Here is a 20505-nt window from a genome sequence, read left to right as displayed (position 1 = left end):
CTTATGGCTACTAAGTTATACATTGGCACGTACCATTTCATTTGGTTCTTGCCTATGGCTCTAGCATCATTTTCTGAAACCAGCAATGGAGACTGGAAAAAAAATATTAAAGAAATAGAAGAAAATTTCCATGCAAGTTCTAAGCCAGTAGACCTGTATTGGGGGGGGGTGTGTGTGTGTCTGTCTGACTGTCTGTCTATGTCTGACTGTGAAATACATATGACATTAACCCTTTATCAGTTAATTCTGATCAAAATAACATTGTGTTAAAAACCATCCCAAAACTCAATGGGAGGAAAAATAGAGGAACCAATATATAACGTATATCAGAATCATCTAAAAATTTGTTAAAAATTCAAATTATTGAGGTCGCTGCCACCGGCCCCCTCTTCCCGGCCCCCACCCCAGGTTCTCTCAGCCCAGCCCGGTCCAGCCCAGTTCCTGGGAGGATGAACTTCGTGTATAAAGAGGAGTATCCGTTAGAGAAGCGTGGTTCTGAGGGCGAGAAGATCTGAAAGAAATACCCGGACCGGGTCCTGGTGATAGTAGAAAAGGCTCCCAAAGTTCAGATAGGAGACCTGGACAAAAAGATATACCTGATGCCTTCTGATCTTATAGTTGGTCAGTTCTACTTCTTGATCGGGAAGCAAGTTCATCTCTGAGCTGAGGATGCCTTGTTTTTCTTTGTCAACAATGTCATTCCACCCACCAGTGCCACTATGGGTCAGCTATACCAGGAACACCATGAAGAAGACTTCTTTCTGTACATTGCCTATGGTGATGAAAGTGTCTACAGCCTGTGAAGCTGCTGCCGCTAAGGTGGGGGGTCCCATTCTACAAAGAGAGAAGGGGGCCCCCTTCCTTGACCTACTCCTCCTTGAGGCTCAAACACCAACTCTCTTCCTCAGGACCTGCACTTCATAATGTTTGAGACTCTCCTCCAGCCCCTCTTAACATGACGATTACTGGGGGAGATGTCCTCTCGTACCCTTCCTTTCTCCTTTCTTCCCCTTTCTCTACCACCTTTCCCATTCTGCTTTAGACTTCTTGATTGTCAATCTCTGTCACATCCAGTGATTGTTTTGGTTTCTGTTCCCTTTCTAACTGCCCAAGGGGCTCAGAACCCCAACAATCCCTTCTTTTCACTACCTTCTTTTTGGGGGGTAAATGGAAGGGACTGAAATTGTGGGGGGAAGGTAGAAGGCACATCAATAAAGAGGAAAGCACCAAAAAAAATTCAAATTATTGAAATGAAACTGGCTTGAAACACTGAATCACTTATTCTCACTTAGCTGCATGTTGTTGAAGGTTGTCTAAGCTGGGCTTGTTTGGATGGTTCTACTGGTCATAACTGGACTCACTCATGCTTCTGAAGGCAGCTAGGTTCAGCTAGGGTGGTTCTGCCTCACATGTTTGATATCCTCCTCATGGAACCAGAAGGCTAGCCTAAGTGTGTCCTCATCGTGTGTGTGTGTTCTAAAGTACAGGGCCAATTATGCTACAACTTTACAAATTTCTCTTTATGTCACAGTTGCTAATACCCCACTGACCAAAGACTGACATTAAAAAAAAACCCTGAGTAAGTCTGCTCTACCAACTATAGGAAAGCAAAGAAAGTTACATGCCAAAGAGTATGGATTTATAATTTAATTATGTGGATAAAGTAAGGAATGGACAAATAATCCACTCTACTACAAATCTTCCCTGAAAGATAGGTGACACTCCATCATAAAGAAGGTCTTCCAATTAATAACAATTAGAGATGCAAAATCCGGCCCAGTGGTGGTTAATTTCTCCATAATGTGACCCCAGAATCAAGTCCTTTTTAAATTTTCTTTCTTTTAGGAAAACTTATTTACAATTGTAAAATTGATCACCAAATTATGATTCATAATTTACACATTCACAAATTTGATTTTATCACTTTCATGTTCTATAGAGGGGACAATAAACCACAACCCACATGCCAAATCTGGCCAGCCTCTGATTTTGTCAATAAAGTTTCATTGGAACACAGCCCCTCTCATTTGCTCACTTCTTGTCTATGGCTGTTTTTTTTTTAACAGCTAGTTGTTTTTTTTTTTTTAATTAATTAATTAATTAATTAATTAGTGGCTGTGTTGGGTCTTCGTTTCTGTGCGAGGGCTTTCTCTAGTTGCGGCGAGCGGGGGCCACTCCTCATCGCGGTGCGCGGGCCTCTCACTATCGCGGCCTCTCTTGTTGCGGAGCACAGGCTCCAGACGCGTAGGCTCAGTAATTGTGGCTCACGGGCCCAGCTGTTCCGCGGCATGTGGGATCTTCCCAGACCAGGGCTCGAACCCGTGTCCCCTACATTGGCAGGCAGATTCTCAACCACTGCGCCACCAGGGAAGCCCCTCTATGGCTGTTTTTATGCTACAGCAGCAGAGTTGAGTAGCTGTGACAGAGATCATATTGCCTGCTGAAATATCTACTGAAAAGCTAAAAATACTACCTCACCCTTTACAGAAAACTAGACATTCCTGCTTATCATATTTTATGGCACATGCACCAATTAATTTCTCTTAGATGTCACCAAAGATCTATTTCCTTTCAAAAAGAAGAAAGTTTTAATAACTAACAGAACCAGGATCTGAATGCACATCTGGCTGACTGCAAAGCCAATGCTTTTTCCAATATATTACACTGTTTCCACAGTATTTGCACTGTTTTGAAGAATGCTACTTATTCTGATAAGGGAGGGGAAACAGAGGAACCAATGTATCAAAATCATGATCAGAATCATGTGAAAAGCTTGTTAAACATTCAAACTCTTGAAACAATATCTCTATGCTTGGGAGCTGGAAATCTGAATTTTAACAAATGTCATAGGTGATCCTCTTTCACACTGAAAACAAAGAATAAAGGTATTAGTGAAGGAAACAACTTGATCGATGTTGAATTTGAGTTGATGGATTTGAGGAGAGTTGAAAAGCTTGATATCATTAAGGTCTTCAAGGGGCCATGATGAAATATGTCTGGGAAGAAGATGGGGCACCCTTACTCCTGACCCAGTTCTCTGCAGTTCTTTAAGGGTTCAGGAGAGGATAGCAAGTGTTCTTGATGCTACATGTAAAGGTGCCTGAAGGTTAGTGGTGGGCATGAGCTGCATTGCTGCTCAAGAGGTCATAGACGTCAAGTGAATAGATGTTCATACCAGAGAAAGATTGGTGATTTTATACCTTTGACTTGTCAAAGGGAGTCAGGGCTATCCTTTGAAGAGGGAAAGGAGTCTGGAGCAAGCTGAGAAAAATACGCCCATATGTCTTCAAACATCATGTCAACAGAAAATACTAGGAGAAAATGAGACCAATCAATACCAGAGTGAAGCCAGACGCATCTCTCTCTCACTGACACCTAAGTCCCCTATTTCTCCACCTTGCCCCCAAAAGTGGGGAGTGAGTGCATAGAAGGAAAAAAGATGAGCTTTCTTTGAGCCAGAACCTGCCCCCTTACTCCAAGAGTGGAGGAGGCCAGATTTGAGCCTGCAGTGCATCAGGGAAGGACACAGTCCTTGAACTGAATTGACATTAAATCTTTACAATGAAAAGGAATATATCCAGTACCGAAACAAACAGAAATCTCTGCTAATAACTGGAAGTATTTTCTGAGAGACAATTCCCCATGGGTCTCTTGCATTTCTGCACTTCTTTTGAGCAGAGACACTAACTAGCTGCCTTTGTATTGAATTATCTTTTTACAGACAGCTGTATAATGAATAGCCTTGGAAGACAGATATGTCTTCTTCTGAGCAAAAGGCCGGTATAATGAAATCACTGTCTTTCTCCAGAGCAACAGCAAGCAGGTTTACTGCCCATGATAAAAGATTTGGGTTCCATTAGCTTGGAGTCATTCTCTTGTAACACAATCTGCTGTATGTGCAAGTGTAATATGGATCTCTGTCATCTTGTGAGAATTCAGATGTGTGCAACTAGCACAGAAATGATAATCCTCTGGCCACAAACTATTGTTGAGAGTAATAACCTATCCTTTAGCTCTAATCCAGGACTCTTCTGCCTCTACCAGCATCAGTGATACTGTGGCAGGCTAATTTGTCTCATATTTTTCACAGTTCTTGATAAGGAACACTTAAGAATGTATACCAGGGAATGTGGAGAAAAGAAAACCCTTGGGCACTGTTGGTGGGAATGTAAACTGGTACAGACCTTATGGAAAACAGTATGGAGGTTTCTCAAAAAAAATTTTAAAATAACTACTATATGATCCAGCAACTCCACTTCTGGATATTAATTTGAAGGAAACAAAAACACCAACTCAAAAAAATATATGCACCCCCATGCTCACTACAGCATTATTCACAATAGCCAAGACAGGAAAACAACTAAGTTCCACTGACAAATGAATGGGATAAAAGAAAATGTGATAGATACTATATATATATATATATATATATATATAGTGTAATATTATCCAGCCATAAAAAATAAGGAAATCCTGCCATTTGTGACAACATGGATGGATCTTGAAGGCATTATGCTAAGTTAAATAAGTCAGGCAGAGAACTACAAATAACATCTCACTTATATGTGAAATCTAAAACAAACCAATGAACAAAAAAACTGAACTAACTCATAGATACAGAGAACAGATCAGTGGTTGCCAAAGGCAGGAGTGAAGGGTGGGGGAAATGGGTAAAGATGGTCAAAAGGTACATACTTCCAGTTATAAAATAAATAAGTCCTTGGGGGTGGTATAATGTACAGCATGGTGACTATAGTTAATAAGACTGTATTGTATATTTGAAACTTGCTGAGAGTAAATCTTAAAATTTTCATCACAAGAAGAAAATTATAACTATGTGTGGTGACAGATGTTAACCACACTTATTGTGGTGATCATTTCACAATATATACAAATAGCAAATCATTATGTTGTACACCTGAAACTAATATAATGTTATATGTCAGTTATGTCTCAATTAAAAAAAGGTAATAGTCTATCACAGTTCACCCTCTGGTTTCCAGTGATTTTCATGTCTTTCCCACACAATACAAGTGTATTGTAAAATATACTTAACTTCCCTCTCCTGTAAGACCTCTAAAGCCTCATTCCTTAATGGCATTATGCTCAGGCTTACGGTCCAGAATCTCATAACTGAAATCAGGTTCCAGTAATGTATGAGACTTTTCGGGTGCAGCTCTCCCTTAATGAAGACCTGTGAACTAAAGCTACCTATCACCCATATTCTATACTGAGGGTGGGACAGGGACAAATGAACCACGGTAGAATATCTTACTCAAAAATGAGGGCTGAGGTGATGAGAGGCACATAGCAGTCACTGATCCATAAAAATTCTGAAATCCAGCCCTTTTCATTGTTCTGGAAACAAAGGAATTATGTTCATTAGGACTAAGTTCTGCTCTTTGGGAGTGGTTTTCTGCAGCTATTTGTTTCACCCTCTGGGGTACTGGCTCTGTCTTCTGAGACATCCTTCATTTTCCATAAGAAAGGCCAGTGTTAGCACATGAATAGTTTTCTCAGCCAATATTTCTGACCTATAGAAAAGAAAAAGAGCTCAGAGATTTTTTTTTTCTTTGAATGTCTCTGTCTCTTTCAGTCCAAGCTGATATAATTCCTTTAAAAGCTTCGTGGGTTTCCAGTTTATCAAATTATAATCCAGTCCATTAGACAAAAGCCATGCTAATAAATCTCTTAGAAAAAGACCCTGTCTACCCTGAGTGCTATAGAATGATTCCCTTAAGTCGTTTTTTTTTTAATGTTTATTTTATATTGGAGTATAGTTGATTAACAATGCTGGGTTAGTTTCAGGTATACAGCAAAGTGATTCAGTTATACATATTCATGTGTCTATTCTTTTTTCTTTAAGTCTTAAGAGCCCTTTTGTTTGACATAGAGACTGTAAGAGGCATAACATTAAGATTCTTATATGTCTTTTGTATAGCTGAGAGGACTATAAAGCACCACCGTAAATATTCCTCAAGCCTCAAAAAGGGATCTTATAGCTTGACTTGACTTATTACCCTGAAGTCACATTTTATTGTCAGTACTCTGTACTTGATATTTGCACTGAGGCCTTTCCTAACTTTGAAAACCTTTTGCCAACTGGAAATCCTGAGAGTGAAAAACAGTTTTATTTTCCAACCCAGTAAATCCTGCTGTGTAAATAATTCTTCTAAATTCTGCTCAAAAGTTGAACATTTCCTTCCTTACTTAGTACATCTCTCTTTTGAAATACTTTATCAAAGACAGCTTAAAAATGTACATTATACTTTTTTCTGCCTGAAAATCACCTTATCTAGACCACAGATTTATTAGGTCCTTTTCACATCTTCCAGCTTATAGCTAGTGACAGTCTCACCAATTGCTCCACCAAATATATAACACAAATCCCTCCAGCTTGCAATAGCACTCTTCTCCCTTCACTTCAAGCCCCCACCAACAGTGTCCTTACTGACCAGTCCCAAAGCCACTGCCCATGATTTAGGTTATTCTTATAGCAGTATCTACCTTTTTAGATATTAACTTCTATCTTGGTTATCCACTGCTGCATAACAAACAGTCCCCAAACTTAAGATCCTTAACTTAATCACGTCTGCAAAATGCTTTTTCCGGTATAAGGTAACATTCACAGATTCTGGGGAACAGGATTGGGATATATTTGGGGACTATTATGTCATCCTACCACAGAGATATTAAATTATACATACTATACTAAAATTATACATACTATACTACATTATCATTTTCTCTCTCTCCCTTGCTCAATTTAAGGAGATTGTCAAGTTTTGAACAACTTAAGAGATGATAGCAGGAACAGAAAGCAGAAATAAACTGTGGATATTTCTGGCTTTTGTTTTCTGAAAATCTATGTCCTAAGTGAATTTAAAGCATATAAAGGAAGATCTGCAGATTAAGACAATGTGTTTTGGAGAAATATATGGATGAGAGGGTCCATAAAGGATAGGCAAACCTCCCTTAAGAATAGAGATCCCCTGAACTTGTGGAGGAGGAAAGAAAGAAGGACGCTGTTTTCTGACCTCATCAGGGAAGCAACAAGATTTCAGATATGAAAGGAAAATGAAGTGCATGGGCAAGTCAGAAAACATGCCCTCTCTTAAGCCTGGCGTAGAAGTAACAGACCTGAAGTAGTTTTGCAAACAAGGGAATAGATGACAGAATGACAATAAATGTCCCCCAAGGCCTTCACTCTGGAAAAAAAATCTGTCGAAATAAGGAAGACACCCAAGAATGATGACAATTGAATTTTTTAGGTAGATATAAAATGGAGTCTCAGGGTCAGAAATGAAGTTGTAGAAAATTTTTAAATAAAAATATTTCCTGCATGTCCAGGTTTGAGGACAAAAGTTTATCTCTGCTTTCTCTTTCTTCTTTCTTTTTCTCATGTGTATGTGTGTGTATGATAATTTTTTACATTGTTTAAACAATGTGCCAAATTATCATTACTTTCAAGGTATATATAAAAGGAAGGACTGTAATTTTGGTGCATAAACTTTTCTTGGAACAAGAGCATAAACATACCTCTAGAAAACAATTTATCACCCACTCATTGAGTGTTACTCTTTAATGATCATGTCAATTAGGTTATTTTTGTTTTCATTTTTATAAATAGTTATGTATTTATTGAGTCCCAGAAACAAATGTAAAATTTTTCTCACTAGACTTTAAGTATCTTAATTCCATAATTTCCTGTTAATAATATCCATCAAAGTATTACATTGACTCTTTCCAAGTTGTTACTCAGGGGAAAATATAGATATCTATAGGTTCTTAGTTTGACTTATTGCTTATCAAGACTTACAATCTTTATACAATTTCTTTTTCCTCTGAGAGTAACTGAATTATGAAGAAATAGCTATGAAATTGATTTCAAGAGGGGTAGCCAAGAGTCCTTTCCAGTGGGAATAATAACTTCAATTTTCAGATGGTTTCTATATAAATTTCTCCATTTGATTTTTCACAAGAACATTAGAGAGCGTGGTAGGAGTTTTCATGTACATTTCACTAAATTAATTCTTTCAGAAACTCGTGTGGGCTACTGTGGAAACTACAAATAGAAATGAGAAGGAGCTAACACATTCTAATTGTTCAGTAAATGGTCGCCATCACTGCTATTATTTGGTGCCTATGAGAAGTGAGGGTCAAAGTGATTACGGCTCACCCAGGTCTTCTGACTCATAGTCCAAAGTTTCATCCTCAGGGCCTCACAGAGATTCTCAGCTAATTTTTCCCTTCAAAGAATGGGGATTGATTTAACAATAGAACAACAACAGGAGTAATCCCACAGATCGTATTCCACCTGCAGGACCTCAGGCTTTTAGGCTCACCAGTTAGTTCTGGACAAAAAGTGTCTGCCAAGTCCCTGATCCTCTCAACCTCCCACACTCCCAGTGTTTATCTTTAGAAGAGAAAAAAAGGAATCCCTTAGAAAAGGTCTTAGTCCTCTTCTCTCAAAGGTGGGGGAAAAACACCTTTTGAAACTACTCCTGCTGTCAAAGTTCATGCCTTGATTTGTGAAGCCTGGTCTTGCAAAAGTACTAAATCAAAGTAAAATGGATTTACATTTGTAAACTTTGTTTCCACTTAATGGGATTAGAAAGACCACTCACATTAAACAAACAAAAACATCAGTTCAGCAGCAAGACAGATAGAACAGTAAATTAACGGTACACAAGCTCTGAAACTCAGTGTGAACTTAAGCCTAGTAATTTTCTTTTAAGATAATTTGAAGAATCAAGAAACTTCCAGAGCCTACTTATATGTTTTCACATCTATTCTTTACCTGAGCCACGTACATTGTTGGGGAAAGAGAAAAGCCACAAAGAGAGTGATAGACAATGTGCAATGAAGTTGGTTGGAAAGCAGTTAAAAGACAGGTTTTCTAAACCTAACTTCTCCAGTTGTAAAGATTTAAACTCAGACGTAGGCAGCAACACGGCCGTTGAAAATCTTCTCAATATGCAGTGAAGAAATGCACAACATTTCCCAGAATATACAGCAGTAGAAAGTTTTCTTAAAACCATCTTAAGTACCCCCAAATAAATTAGCTTTGAATATTTCAGGCAATAGGAGAACCTGATAATAATTACTCTTATAACCCAGCGTCTGCTCACACATCTAACAGATTTTGCAATGTTTTAATACATCTGTTTACATTTTTTCTCTGTCCCAAAAGAAAGCTCAGTGCTGTCTTCACTTTCTGGCCTCGGTTCCCACTGACATCAGATTTCTCCCTGTGGAAATCAAGCAATGGACACAAAATTAAAACTGCAAAGGGTATGATGTTTATCAATTTGTTTTGTCTTTGTGGCTTTGCCTACATAACATCCCAACTAAATTTGTAAATTCAAGCAACATCCTCATTTGAATTGAGAGTGAAAAGGATCACGCCAGGGCTTGAGCAGCCACAGGGCAGGTGGGCGTAGGGGGGAGTACAGTTGATAAAATAGGAAACGAGGCTAATATATGGGTCCAAAGTCTCATCCAAAAAGTTCCACTAAGAGAAAAAGTGTGGCAGATACTGTAGGGCAAGGTCAACAAGGAGACTGGGCAACTGGATTTGAGCACCAAGGCTAGGTGCTCAGACCCAAATCAATAGAGCTGAGCAGCAAGAAGGTATCTGGGCATAAAGCCTTGAGGGACCAGAAAAAATGTGAACTGATGCAGAGCAGTGTCTGTGTTGCAAAAGCTTTTTTCAAGGAATGGCTATGAAATATTAAGAAGAATTTTAGGTGTGTCTGGCGTTTTAGCAAACATACTAAAGCATATACATTCAGATGTGTGTCGTCATGCATATGAATCACCAAAGTTAATCCTTAATTCGTTGAGCTGCTGTTAACAGCTCAGTTTTGAAATTCCTATGTTAAAATTGCTTTCACAACCCGCTTAAAAACCACACAGTGAGATCATTGATATTATTCATGGATAAGGCAAGCAGACCTTATGCTTGTGCTTATGCTTGGCCACTCTGTTTCCAAAATCTCACCCTGACATTCGCCATTACTTCAAGTAAAGATGAAAAGAATGAATTAGCTATTACCTATTGTGGCAATCAGACATTTTAAAATAAAAATGTGAAACTCCTGACTTATTTACATCCTCAGGTCACTCTCAGTAGCCTAGTGAGAGGGGTGCAGGATTCCAGGCATGGAATATTTCATTCTCAGTGTTAGGGAGTTAGAATGTTGCCAATAGTTACCAACATTTATATGGGACTGTGCCTCACTCATGCGATATAAGTAACCCCAGTGAATGCTATGCTGAAAAAATATATACTTTTCACCATCTTCTCTTGGATGTCCCAAATTCCACTGATTGGACTGCCATTGCTTCTCTATACACTTGCACACTGGCAGAATTCTCTCCCAGGGCTACAAGCAGAAAGCAGGTTGATGCACATAATTCTTAGCCCAATATCTATTGACTAAGTGCCAGTGAGGTGTTGTTGACCTGAGACAGGATTGCCTGTACTTCAGTGCCGAATTTTGCAGCACTCTGAATAAATGATGCTTTCAAAACTTAACAGTATTCACTGCTCTGAGTTCTTTCTCATTAATATTTTTCTATATAACACTTTGTTTGTAAAGATTATACCTTCTAGGATGTTGTACAACCTCACTAGACAACCTCTCCCCAACACAAACACATACACACACATACACACTCCTGACTAGTTGTTTTCCTTCTATTTTCTATAGTCTCCAAATAGACATACAAAGAGAGAGAGTCATGGTAGTAATAGTCATTGGGTTATGGAGAGGGAAGAGGAATCTCAAAATGTGGTATGCATATAATAGATAGTTCCCTAGTTTCCAGGTCGATGAAGATTTATTTCTGAATCAGGAAAAATAGCAAAGAGGGAATATTTTATCTACTTTTAATTGGGCAAATAAGGTTGGAATACCTATTACAATTTTTAAGACAATTTTCTTAGCTCTGTAGTTTATGAACATTCTTTATAGATACTGGTAATGGGTTTATTGTCGATTCTGATTTACAGTGTTCTGACTTTTGTGATTTTCCTCTGCCTTCACGGATATTTTTGGGCACAGTTGAGACCAGCTGGATCATGGGCTGCAAACCATATGCCATTTTACACTAGAAACCTGTTTTCCCTCTGGACTTGCTTGCAATTACTCCCATCTTCTGATTTCCTGAATTTTTGGCGCCTCAGTTCAATTTCTACATCTGCTGCTTACCCATTTGCTTTAGTGAACATCCCTTTCCAAGCTTCTTGGACTTAGGTTCTGCACACATTTCTGGGATCTGTTCATTCCTCTGGTTTTGGTGACCTCTATTCCATCTCTCAACTTGTTAAATTTCCAGCTTTTGTACTGAGACAATCACTAAATTTACTTGCCCCAGAATTACACGGAGTGGTAATGATTATTTTGTAATACCACAGTCCATGTATAGTCCTTGAATCAGGTGAGTTTGTCTTTCTGGGGTATGAGTGTTATATTATTATTATTATGTATTTATTAATGTTTTTGTGTACAGTCTGTGATCTTTTGCCATTAAAGATAATTTCCCCATGGTATGCACTAAATAGAGAATATATTTATTTAGACAAGATCCTTAGTGAGGTCTGGGTTGCCAGAAAATATGTTTAGAAAACAGATATAAGATTATACATGAGATAGTTGTATGAAGAGCTGAAGCAAGACTATTAACTGTGATGTAACTAAGAATTATTGTGTTAAGATATGAAACTCTTATGCTTACTGCATTATTGTAAATTTAATCTAATGAAGCTAAACAAATTCAGAGGATGAATATCCCTCTAGTCATGCTAAATTGTATTAATTCTTATCCTTCTTAATCTTTTTGGCGTCAGAGATAGGAAGAAACAAGAGTTTTGACATGCCTGGTGTCCTTGGCGAAGAAAGGAAACCGTTTACAAGTAAGCAAGTGTTTGTGCTTTTGAAATGACTGGAAATGACTTCACAATGGGTCTTAAAACATAGCAGTTAAATATTATTCCAAAATGCAATTATCTCACCATTAAAGTGAAGCATAATAAGTTAGCTGCTATTGTTGGAAGCTAAAAGAATAACAGAAATGATTTGGAGAACTAAGAGAATTCTTCAGTCACCAAAAATCAGAAGATCAGCTCCATGAACAATGATGTCTTTGTCTTTAAGGTGAATATTCTAGTAATATATTATCTGTTCATGACCTGCCTAACCCTTTAAACTTTTGTTGTCATGTAGTTAAAACATCTACAATATATATATTGCCATGGAACAGTATAAATTTCTTTATTCATCTGATTTCAAAATCCCTTTTGGATTAAAAAAGGCATGAGGTAAACAAATAGCATATTTTTGAGTTTTCATTTAACTTGCTGTTTAGATACATATCATTTTTCCCTTTGTGAAGGGATTTGACATTTTTACTTCTTTTTTCTTTAAATGTCTCTTTCATGTTCTTTGGAATATGAGGTCAGCATGCTTTAAAATATTACGTCTTAGAATCTAAAGTCCTACCTTGATGTGACCTAGTTTCCCTTTATATTTCCAGATACCTGATTTTTAAAATAAGATAAATAAGTACTAGGGATGTAATGTACAACATGATGACTATAGTTAACAATGCTGTATGGTATATTTGAAAGTTTCTAAGAGAGTAGATCCTAAGAATTCTCATCACAAGGGAAAAAAATAATTTTGTATGCTGCTATATAACACATTTAATTGAACTTATACTACCAATGAACAAAGGTGGTGGGGTCTTTCTTTGTTTTTATGTTTTTTCTTTGTTTCTTTTTTTTTAATGGCAATTTTTTGCAGAAAAGTCTGTATTCCAGAATATACAGCCTGTCACCTTTGATCCATTTCATTGCTGCTTTGATACTTCATTGTGATGCTATATTTGGGCAGGGGGCGGTTCAGGTATGTTGAAGAGAGGCTGCCTAGAGCATGCAACATGAGCAGACCACAACTGCAGACAACCTACAATGAATTAGAGAGAGGTGAGCAAAAGATGGAACTAGAATCCATGGAACTAGAAATAAGATTAAAATACAAAAGTATATGTGAGAAATTAGTTTTGGTTCAGCAGGACTATCGCTTGATTTTCATAAAGTGGATGCTGGGAAGTGATCAACTTTAAGTCCTTACTGAGGACAAACTTTTCTGTAGGGGATAGTATTATACGCACTGGATAAAACATCTTCATTAGTCATAATAATTAGTTATCAACAAATCATAAGTTCCTTGATGGCAAGATCTAAGTCTATTTATCCTTTGAATAACCTAAAATATTAAATTATCTGCAAAAAATTTTTGATAAATTTCTCTTATGTTGTGGATATTGTTCACAGGCTGGGAAGTTCTTGGCATTAGAGAGCTCAAGGTCCCAGGAAGGAAAGTGAATAGTAAACCAGGAGTCACAGTTCATTATGACCTAGTTTCCAACTGTTTGCATTTATATAGCACATCAAAAAAATTTTAAATCATGCATTCCCAATATATGTATTTCTATTCATAAAGGTTTTATATATACTTCTATTAATAGTTAACATCTCAAAGTACAATTTATACTTAAGGAAAAGTTCATTGTCAATGACTTTTGTTATAAATCCACATTCAAATAGTTTTCTTAATTATTTCAATTTTTTGTCTGATTTCCTCAGATAATTTTAATATTCTTAGTTAAGCCTTTTTCAAAGTTGGATAAGGTCAGCTCCGCCATTTTTTGCTCGCATGTGCTTGCATTATTGGCATTATGTTTAATCCATGGATTTTTTGTAGAAACTTTTAAAAGCTACCCTCTAAAGGCTTACTTTAGCATTTCGACTTGATATATAATATATAAATATAAATTTTTGAGCACATGCAAATTGCCAGTGGGTTCTGTGGCTCAATCCCTGAGAGGTGAACTCTCACGGTAAGCTTTCCTAAGACACTACAGGCACAGATCCACGCGGCAGAAACTTCTTAAATACACTCCCAAGCTTCACGCTCCCTCCTAAACTCCTGAGCCATGATAACCCATGTAACATCACTGTTCACTAATGAACCAAATAAAAAGTCAGAACACAGAACTGCATTTTCAATCTGAAAAAGCCTGTGAGGAAAAATGCCAGTTAACAGTTTGATGAACATAAAATTTAAGGTAAAAACCATTAACACAGCATTTGAATATAAAAAAGAGCTAAAATTTGTCCATATAGGGGAAAATAACATCTACCAAATATATGTTACAAATAGATCTAATTGTAGAAAGACATAAGAGAAAAACATTGAAAAATGACAATGAGGTCAATGGAAGGTTTGTGAATTTTTTAAAAAAATTTTTGAAGCTTTGTGAGTTTTTTTTTTTGTTTCGTCTTTTTTAACTTTTTAGTGTGAGAACAGTTAAGTTCTACTCTCTTAGCAAATTCCAATTACATAATACAGTGTTATCACCTATAGTCATGCTTTACATTAGATCCTCAGACCTTATTTGTCTTGTAACTGAAAGTTTGTACCGTTTTAGCAAATTCTCCCTATTTCCCAACTCGCCCCAGCCTGGGAACCATTCTTCTATTATGTTTCTATATTTTGGCTATTAATCCCTTACCAGAAGATACATGATTTGCAAATATTTTCTCCCATTTGGTAGGTCCCCTTTTCGTTTTGTTCATAGTTTCTTTTGCTGTGCAGAAGCTTTTTAGTTTGATGTAGTGCCACTTTTTTATTTTTGCTTCTGTTGCGTTTGCTTTTGGTGTCAAATCTGAAAAATCACTGCCAGGACCTATGTCAAGGAGCTTTTTTACTGTACAGTTACTATATAGTTTTGGCTTTATTTTGTTACCACAGTGTGAATTATTAACCCTAAATAACACTTTTGCAAATGGGTTTGATTGTTGAGTCCAAATCTGTCAATAATTTGAAGCAAGTAAATATATATGTATATTTATTTAAAATCTATTAATGACAATGGATTATTAAAATCAACTCTCTAAGGAAAAGTCAAACATATTAACAGTTCTGAAGATTGTTAACTAACTCTAAAAAAAGAGAGCAAACCGTAAGTAAAATAACATTTTTAAGGTAACTTCTCCACTGTTAATAAATATTTCAACCAATGAAAAGTTGCTTCTTGCCATCAAACTTTGAGATAATAATAATAATAATAACGGTAATAATGAAAATCAAGCAAAAAGAAAACAAAGCTAAGGATACTTCATTTGCTGAATATCAATTAAGTTATTATGCAGATCACTTTCTGAAACACATGTTTAGATGAGTTAAAGCACTGAAACATATAACAGGTACTAACTCTTAACATACAGATGTTAAAAAGTAGTTTATTAAAAGTCATCCAAGAAATGCAAATTCATATTGTTTCCTAGAAATTTCTTTTACATATAGTTGGCCAAATGAAGAAATTGAACATCATCCTAGGTCTGTATGTGTGTCTTTTAGTGGTCCAAAGAATAAACAAATATTTAAAAACCCAGCGATAATATGGATCTAATTTATGGTTTATTGTCTTGCTACATTAAGTAGGTATAAATAACGTGCAGAATACACTTTTTTCAAAACTGAGAAAATGCCACTGATGCTATCTGTAATGGTTACTTTTATTTAAATTGAAAGACAAAAGCATTCATGTGATTCCTCAGGCCAGCACTGTTTTGATGTGACAAAAAGAAATGATCATCAAAATGCAGCTCCTTAAGCAAGTGCTTAATTTCACACTTTCAAAAATAGTGCTATCTTTCTGGTCAGGCCAGGAAGAATTGAGAAAGATTAAGAAAGTGTTTAAAGATGTTTATTAAAAAGTAACTATAAAAATGTGAAGGAGATACAGCACTGAGCATGCCAAATAGAATAAAACCATCATCAAAAAGACTCAACAACTATGAAAAGAGTTCTTCAAAATATACCATGTTTTTTCTAGATAACAAAAATCTATCAATTCCAAATGTCTACTTTAGTCATGTATAAAGGCCCCAGTGATTCACAGAAAACAAACAAAGAAAACTATCGCAAGGCATCCTTGCTTTTTATCACATCCGCCATGGAATCTAGAAAAAGTCTGCTTCTTGAGAGTTTAATTCTAAGTGAAATTTTAGTTCTCAGTGAATTTTTTGGTCATAAGATGTTTTGCCAGAACGTGAACATGGTAGCTGTTTTGTTCAGCTTAAATTTTTTAGTCATCTTAATTTTTATTATTCTATGTTTTAGTTTTATTTATCTTTTATTACATTGTTTTAAAAATACAGAAGTACTGGGCTTCCCTGGTGGCGCAGTGGTTGAGAATCTGCCTGCTAATGCGGGGGACACGGGTTCGAGCCCTGGTCTGGGAGGATCCCACATGCCACGGAGCGGCTGGGCCCGTGAGCCACAATTGCTGAGCCTGCGCGTCTGGAGCCTGTGCCCCGCGACGGGAGGGGCCGCGATAGAGAAAGGCCCGCGCACCGCGATGAAGAGCGGTCCCCGCACCGCGATGAAGAGTGGCCCCCGCTTGCCGCAACTGGAGAAAGCCCTCGCACGAACCGAAGACCCAACACAGCCAAAAATAAATAAATAAATAAATAAATAAATAAATAAGAAAATCCTTTAAAAAAAAAAAAAATACAGAAGTACTACGTACTCATTAATTTGGGAAATAATATAAGACATATAAAGAACAGGTTAACTATTTCTTCCTTCTCTGAAATCTCTACATCCGTTGCCCTAGGAAACATGCTAACAGCCTGATGTGTTTTCATCCACATATTTTCCCCTGCTCATAAATACTTATGAATATTTATATGTATATGCATTTTGATTGCTTTGTTCTTGTTGCACTGGAATATTTTTTAAACCAAAACCATAACTCTGCAATTTTCTTTTTTAATTGGACTATGTGTCCCTAGCAACCGTTCAGATCAATATAGTTGATGTATTAACACATTTGTTTTCATAGCTACATAGTATCTATAGTATGGTTATTCCATCATGTGTGTGTGATAATATCCAAAATGATCTTATAATTTACACTTGGATCATTCAATTTGCATCTTCCAATCAGTAAAGTTGAGAAATATTTTATGCTTTTCTGACCTTTTGGAATATCTCTTTTACAAATTAGTGTCATTATCTATGATAGCCAGTACTTGGTATTGTTTGTCTTTCAATTTTAGACATTCTGGAGGACATGTAGTAATATCTCATTTTGAATTTAATATGTATTTCTCAGATTCCTTAAGATTTCAAGCACTTTTTCATAAGTTTATCGGTTATTGGTTTTCTTCTTTATTTTGAAGCCAATTGTACATTGTTCTATTGGGTTGTCTTTTATTGAGTTGTAAACATTCTTTAAATATTTACATATGAGGTCTTTTTTTTTTAGTTTTATTTATTTTTTATACATCTTTATTGGAGTATATTTGCTTCACAATGTCGTGTTAGTTTCTGCCATATGACAAAGTGAATCAGCTATATGCACACACATATCCCCATTCCCCTCCATCTTGAGTCTCCCTCCCACCCTTCCTATCCCACCCCTCTAGGTGGTCACAAAGCACGGAGCTGATCTCCCTGTGCTATCAGCAGCTTCCCACCAGCCATCCATTTTATATTTGGTAGTGTATGTATGTCAATGCTACTCTCTCACTACGTTCCAGCCTCCCCTTCCCCTGCTGTGTCCTCAAGTCTGTTCTCAACATCTGCATCTTTATTCCTGCCCTACCACTAGGTTCATCAGTACCATTTTTCTAGATTCCATATATATGCATTAGCATACAGTATTAGTTTTTATCTTTCTGACTTACTTCACTCTGTATGACAGACTCTAGGTCCATCCACCTCACTACAAATAACTCAGTTTTGTTCCTTTTTATGTCTGAGTAATATTCCATTGTATATATGTGCCACATCTTCTTTATCCATTCGTCTGTCGATGGACATTTAGGTTGTTTCCATGTCCTGGTTACTGTAAATAGTGCTGCAGTGAACATTGTGGTACATGTTAGATATGAGGTCTTGATTGGTTACATGTCAAAAATATCCTCTTTTTCCACTCTGTTGACTTTTTATTATTCTAAAAGTGCCATTTGATGCAAATTAAATAACTCAGTTTTAATATTGTCCACTATATCATGCTTTTCAGTTATGGTTAGTATTTTTGTGTGTCATGTTTAAGAATTCTTCCTCTACTCCACTGATGGCTCTTATATTATTTCCCAGAAATGTTATTGTCTGGCATTTCACATTTAGATCTTCAAACTGTCTGGAGCTAATAGTACATATGGTAAGAGATGAGAGTAAAGCTTTGTTTTTTTCCCCCATGTGGTTGTCCAAATTGCCTATTTACTGAAAGACCATCTTGTTCTCCCTACATGGTGGGGCAGCCCCTTGGTGTGGGTCTATTTTGAATCTCTTTGCATGGTCTATCTGTCAATCCTGTGCTAATACCTCACTGTTTTAATAACTGTAGCCTTTTACCTATTAGTCTAAATAACTGGTAGAATTAATATTCCTTCTTTTGCTCCTTAATATTGTCTTTGCTATTACGAGTACTTTTCATGACCATATACATTTTAAATAAAATTAGTTTCTCAGTTTCCACACAATGCCAAAAAATTCTCAAACTTTAGCAAAATTGCTTTAAAAAAATCAATTTGGAAATATGACACTATCCAGAAGGACAGTACAATGATTTATTTCTTTAAATTCTCTCAATTTCTATGTAATTGATTTTTTTTTTTTTTGCTACAGTAAAATATAGTTTTAGAATTTTTATTGTTATTTGTTTCTGGCATATAGAAATATAATTGATATTTTAATACTGACACTGTTCCAGGAATGCAACTGAACTCACGTTTTAATCCTTCTAATTCATCTCTGGACTTCACAGGGATTTTTACAACTAATAATAACAGTTTTATTTCTTCCTTTCCAAGCCATGCATCTTATTTTTTTCCTGCTTTTTTGAGCTATCTAAGCCCATTCTACATATAAAAGGGAAACTTTTCAATATCCCATCATGTATGATTTTTTTTGAATTTTATTTTATTTATTTTTTATACAGCAGGTTCTTATTAGTTATCTATTTTATACATATTAGTGTATATATGTCAGTCCCAATCTCCCAATTCATCCCACCACCACCCCACCCCCCTGCTTTCCCCTTTAGTGTCCATACGTTTGTTCTCTACATCTGTGTCTCTATTTCTGCCTTGCAAACCAGTTCATCTGTACCATTTTTCTAGATTCCACATATATCCGTTAATATGTGATATTTGTTTTTCTTTCTGACTTACTTCACTCTGTATGACAGTCTCTAGGTCCACTCACATCTCTACAAATGACCCAATTTCATTCCTTTTTATGGCTGAGTAATATTCCATTGTATATATGTACCACATCTTCTTAATCCAATCATCTGTCCATGGGCATTTAGGTTGCTCCCATGTCTTGGCTATTGTAAATAGTGCTGCTATGAACATTGGGGTGCATGTGTCTTTTTTTTTTTTTAAGATTTATTGATTGATTGATTGATTGATTGATTGCTATGTTGGGTCTTCATTTCTGTGCTAGGGCTTTCTCTAGTTGCGGCAAGCGGGGGCCACTCTTCATCGTGGTGTGCGGGCCTCTCACTGTTGTGGCCTCTCTTGTTGCGGAGCACAGGCTCCAGACACGCAGGCTCAGTAGTTGTGGCTCACGGGCCTAGTTGCTCCGCAGCATGTGGGATCCTCCCAGACCAGGGCTTGAACCCACGTCCCCTGCATTAGCAGGCAGATTCTCAGCCACTGCGCCACCAGGGAAGCCCGCATGTGTCTTTTTGAATTGTGACTCTCTCTGAGTATATGCCCAGTAGTGGGATTGCTGGGTCATATGGTAATTCTATTTTTAGTTTTTTAGGGAACCTCCATACTGTTCTCCATAGTGGCTGTATCAATTTACATTCCCACCAACAGTGCAAGAGGGTTCCCTTCTCTCCACACCCTCTCCAGCATTTGTTGTTTGTAGATTTTCTGATGATGCCCATTCTAACTGGTGTAAGGTGATACCTCATTGTAGTTTTGATTTGCATTTCTCTAATAATTAGTGATGTTGAGCAGCTTTTCATGTGCCTCTTGGCCATCTGTATGTCTTCTTTGAAGAAATGTCTATTTAGGTCTTCTGCCCATTTTTGGATTGGGTTGTTTGTTTTTTAAATATTGAGCTGCATGAGCTGTTTATATATTTTGGAGATTAATCCTTTGTCCATTGATTCGTTTGCAAATATTTTCTCCTATTCGGAGGGTTGTCTTTTCATCTTGTTTATAGTTTCCTTTGCTGTGCAAAAGCTTTTAAGTTTCATTGGGTCCCATTTGTTCATTTATGTTTTTATTTCCATTACTCTAGGAGGTGGGTCAAAAAAGATCTTGCTGTGATTTATTTCAAAGAGTGTTTTTCCTGTGTTTTCCTCTAAGAGTTTTATAGTGTCCAGTCTTACATTTAGGTGTTTAATCCATTTTGAGTTTATTTTTGTGTATGGTGTTAGGGAGTGTTCTAATTTCATTCT

At 36.7% G+C, this 20505-nt stretch overlaps 1 pseudogene; it reads left to right on the top strand.

Moving 5' to 3' along the window:
* Window positions 1–449: 449 nt before the first annotated feature.
* On the top strand, window positions 450–803 carry LOC103012484 (gamma-aminobutyric acid receptor-associated protein-like; annotated as a pseudogene).
* Window positions 804–20505: the final 19702 nt, after the last annotated feature.

This window comes from Balaenoptera acutorostrata, chromosome 2 (assembly GCF_949987535.1).
Source record: "Balaenoptera acutorostrata chromosome 2, mBalAcu1.1, whole genome shotgun sequence".
Classification (NCBI taxonomy): Eukaryota; Metazoa; Chordata; class Mammalia; order Artiodactyla; family Balaenopteridae; genus Balaenoptera; species Balaenoptera acutorostrata.
This window is presented reverse-complemented; position numbering and strand designations above follow the sequence as displayed.